General features: G+C 47.8%; 1 pseudogene; it reads left to right on the top strand.

Moving 5' to 3' along the window:
- The first annotated feature begins 453 nt into the window (after window positions 1-453).
- LOC102829941 lies at window positions 454-2,623 on the top strand (annotated as a pseudogene).
- The last annotated feature ends 2,260 nt before the right edge of the window (window positions 2,624-4,883 follow it).

The raw sequence follows: 4,883 nt of genomic DNA, 5'->3' as shown, positions 1-4,883 counted from the left end.
AAAGAGGAGGGACCAGTAGTTGGAAAATTTGGACTTGGTGATAGAAATGATGCTGGAGAATGAATGATAGATTTCTGCAAGACAAATGATTTGTTTATTTAAAAAAATATATAAGCTACATAAAAGATGGACATTGTCATTTATTCACTGCCAAATAACCAGGGGAGTCCTGGTGAGCTGTTATAAGAAAAGCACTGGAGCTTATGGCACCCTTACTGCTATGTTGCTTGTGGGCAGGCACCAGAGGTGGACAGCTGGAGGGCGGGGAACCACGCTCCTGCATTCAGAAGAGACCACACTCCGGTTCCACCTTGGCTTGCACCAGGTAGTTTGCTACCTTGCATCAATGACCAACCCCGCTGAGTAATCTGCCTGTCCTAGGGTCCACCGGAAGGTCCGAACATCGGCAGCCTCTCCATCTACAAAACCAGAACATTCTTGACAAAGAGAAGAATGACAATCTTCTTCTGAAAGCAAAAACCCAGTGTTGAGGCTCAGAAATGCCTGGAGTACCAGATGTGCCTGACAAAAGAGGCTGTGGCAGATGACATTCTTGAAATCTCTAAATGTAAAATCTCAGATATTCCATTTGGGGTTTTTGCCACATGCAAAGTTCTACAGAAGAAGGTGTTGATTGTCCACACGAATCACCTTACCTCCCTGCTTCCTAAATCCTGCAGCCTACTGAGTCTGGTCATCATAAAGGTGCTGGATCTCCATGATAATCAGCTGACAGACCTTCTGGACGATATAGGGCATCTGACATTTCTCCAGGTCTTAAATGTGGAAAGGAATCAACTGACATATCTTCCACATTCCATTGGGAACCTGGCCCAGCTGCAAACCCTCAATGTGAAAGACAACAAGCTGAAGGAGCTTCTGGACACGTTGGGGGAACATTGCAGCTTAAGTACTCTTGACATCAGTGAAAACGAGATTCAGAAGTGGCCGGAGATGCTGGCTCATGTTCGAACTCTGGAGACTCTGAGCCTCAATGCCTCGTCCATGGTCTACCCACCACAGGAGGTGTGTGGTGCTTGCACGGAGACCATCCAGCAGTTCCTCTGCAAAGAGTCAGGGCTGGAATACTACCCTTCTTCTCACTACCTGTTGCCAATTCTGCAACAAGATGGAGCTGAGAACTCCCAGAGAAACCCTGATGGGCCCATGGATAGACTCTCAAGGGATGAGCTAGAATGGCAGAATAGGTTCTCAGACTATGACAAGAAGAAGGAACAGAAGATGCTGGAGAAATTTTCGTTTGAACGGCGCCTGGAACTCAGACAGCAAGAGCATTCCCAGCTCCTTCAGCTTAGCAACAGTCAGAAGGATGAGATCCGTCAAACAGTCAAGAAGGAGCAGTCTTGGCTAAAGCAGGACCTGAATGAGCACCAGCGCTATGTTGACACAGAATGACAGCGACTGCATGAGCAGCTGAAGCAGACAGAACTGAACATCTCACAGCAGAACCAATAACTCCTGGAGGAGAATCAGAGGCAAAAGAAAAGTTCTGAGATTTTTCAGTCACTGGAAAATGAGAGAATAAGAACGGAACAGTTGATGTCCATAAGGCAGGAGGAGACAGAGAACGTGCGACGATGTGAGATTGTCTCTGCCATGTAACAGATGCTAACTGAGAGCTCCAAGAATTGGCTCATCCAGCTGGCCTACGAGTCTCAGAGGCAGAACTTGGCCCAGCAGGCCTGTTCCAGCATGGCCGAAATGGATGAGCGGTTCCAGCGGATTCTGTCATGGCAGCAGATGGACCAGAATAAAGCTATCAGCCAGATCCTGCAGCAGAGCACAATGCAGAAGGTTGCGTTTGAGGCTTTCCAGGTGAAGAAAGATAGGATGCATCAACAGATCAGGAACCAGATTAAGTTAATAGAATTTGAGTTATTGCAGCTGACTCAGCTGGAGTTAAAAGAGGAAATCCTTGGACACAGGGCACTACAGGAGATGATCGAGGAGAAGCGCTGGAGCCTCAGCTGCCTGCTCCAGCAGATGCTCAAAGAGAAGAAGCTACTAGAGGAGGAGCTCCGGAAGATCCTGATGGAGTTAGAAGTCAAAAGCGAAACCCGGCAGGGAAAGTACTGGCTGATTCAGTATCAATGGTTTGAACCAGAAATCCTTGTCCTTGAAGCCGGGAGAAAAAGGCATGGCGCGCCAGATGGTTTCTCTCCTGGTGGAGCTTTCAGCTGAGCACTACCTGCCCATCTTCGCCCACCGCCGCATATCGCTGGACATGTTGAGCCAGATGAACCCTAGGGACCTGGCCAAGGTGGGCATATCGGAAGTTGGCCTGGAGCACGAGATCCTATGGAGAGTCCAGGAGCTGCCGGACACGGCCAGGATCCAGCCAGATGTGCTGGAACAACCCAAGGGCCCCAGTCTTCCCACTTCCCTCCAGGAGCCGCCTGAGTTGGTGAGGCCATCAGCTCCTCCCACAGAGCTGGAGGCACAGACCTTGGAATGTGTCGTGTGCCTGGAGCAGGAGGCCCAGATGATCTTCCTCAACTGTGGTCATGTCTGCTACTGCCAGCAGTAGTGCCAACCACTACGCTCCTGCCCACTGTGCCACCAGGAGATCGCCCAGTGCCTCCGGATCTACCACAGCAGCTGAGCGCCCCCCAGGCTCCAGTGCACCCCCTGCTCCAGCCAGACTCCCCTGACCTGAACCCTTTCCCCATAGCCTGGCTGGGTGCTCCCCCACTTGATCTCCAAGCATGCAGGGGAATAGGGTAGGGTGTTCAGTTCTGAATCCTGTGGACAAAGAGTAGGGCTGCTCGTCTGATGCCAGAGTCCCTCACAGCCAGGGTTAGGGTCAGGGACTCCACTCTCTGGCTGTGGCACCATGGGCAGGTCACAGCAGCCCCCCGAGCCTCCAGGCCATGTGTAAAGCACAGGCTTGCGTTGGAGCACAGCAGGATGCAGGGCCACATACTGGGCTCCTGGGGGGCTGTGCTCAGATCCAACAGCCTATGGCCTGCTGCCTCTCCAGCTTCCCTCCCCTCTGTTTCTCAAAGCTCTGGCCACCTCTCTGCACCTCTTCACACACACCCCATGAAGCTCGAAGGCAGGAAAATCAATAAAACCATCTCCAGAGTGGAAAAAAAAAGATAGGCACTGGACTGCTAACCACTCCCACTAGCAACTTTTTGAAAACCCTATACTGGGTGGCAATGAGTCAGAACTGGCTAGAAGTCACTAAACAACAATATAGTGAAGAGCTATCAAGTAAGGGGCACTATAGGATAAGCACTGGATCACAAGGTCATTTTGACCACAAGGTCGGTGATGCAAATTCACCAGCCATGGGACACACTATACAGGGTCAATATGAGTCAGAACCAACTCAACAACACTCAACATCAGCAAATATATTAAGCGGAGTCCTAGTGTGGGAATATAGAATAAACACTCTTCTGCAAGGTCAGTTTGAACTGCAAGGTTGGTAGTTCAAACTCAGCAGCTGCTCCTCAGAAACCCTACACAGAGTCTCTATGAGTTGGGACTGATTTGATGGCACTTAACAACAACATACAGTAAGTAGCTATGTAGTGAACATCTATATAGGATATAGCCCTGGTTATGCCTGGTGTGGTGGTGTGGGTTAACGCGCCAGACTGCAAAGCCATTTGAACTGCAAGGTCGGCGGTTCAAGCTCACCATCTGCTCCTTGGAAACCCTTTACAGGGTCGCTGTGGGTCAGAATCGACTCGATGGCACTTGACAACAACAATATGCTGTAGGATAAGCACTGGAATGCTAACCACCAGCTGCTTCACAGGAAAATTATGAGGCTTTCTACTTCTGTAAAGACTTACAGCCTTGTAATCCTTTTAGAAGATCACTATGAGTCGAAATCAATTCCATGGCAGTGGGAGTAGTTCTTCGGCTAATACAGTATCCAGCATATTTGTTCCTCTTAGGTGCCTTCAAATCAGTTCTGACTCATAGCTACTATGCACAATAGAATGAAACAGTATCCCATCCTGTTCCATCCTCACAATTGTTGGTAAGTTTGAAACAATTGCTGCTTTGTTTTTGGTAAGTGCCATCAAGTTGGTTAAGACCCACAGTGACCCTGTATAGGGTTTCTAAAGAGCAGCTGATAAACTTGAGCCACCAACCTTGCAGTTCAAACCAACTTTGCAATCTAATGCAAAGTGCCACAGCTGGCATGTGTAAATCTATCTCATTGGGGTCTTCCAATTTTTAACCGACCCTCCATTTTACAAATCATGATGTCCTTCTACAGGGACTGGTGCCTCTGGTAACATACCTGAAATAAGAGAGATGAGATCTCACCATCCTGGTTTATAAAGAACATTCTTGTTGTACTTCTTCCAACAATGATTTGTTTGCTCTACTAGCAGTCCATCACTCCTCCTTGTCATTTTGTCATACTATGGTGGCTTACATGTTGCTGTGATGTGGGAAACTATGACATTGGTAGTTTAAATACCAACAGGATCGCCCATGGTTCACAGATTTCAGTGGAACTTCCAGATTAAGACAGACTAGGAAGAAGAAGAGGCAGACTACTTCTGAATGTTTTGGGACTGAAAACCTTATGCGTCAGACTGCAGAGTCGTTTGAACTGCAAAGATAGGCGGTTCAACCTCACCAACTACTCCTTGGAAACCCTATATAGGGTTGTTATGGGTAGAAATTGACTTGAAGGCACTTAACAACAACAACAACAAGGTCTAGTATTTCTATCATTATGCATTCCATTTCTTTTTTGACAATTTTCAATTTTACTAGATACATACATTCTACATCACATGTATTAATTTTGAATGGATAGTAGCACCTGTTTCTCCTCATTTCCATATCTGTCCCATCAGAAAATGAAGGTTTAAAAGCTTTGATCCATT

This window comes from Chrysochloris asiatica, unplaced genomic scaffold (genome assembly GCF_000296735.1).
Source record: "Chrysochloris asiatica unplaced genomic scaffold, ChrAsi1.0 scaffold00365, whole genome shotgun sequence".
Taxonomy (NCBI): domain Eukaryota; kingdom Metazoa; phylum Chordata; class Mammalia; order Afrosoricida; family Chrysochloridae; genus Chrysochloris; species Chrysochloris asiatica.
Note: the sequence above shows the minus strand (reverse complement) of the source record. Positions and strands in the feature narration are given on the sequence as shown.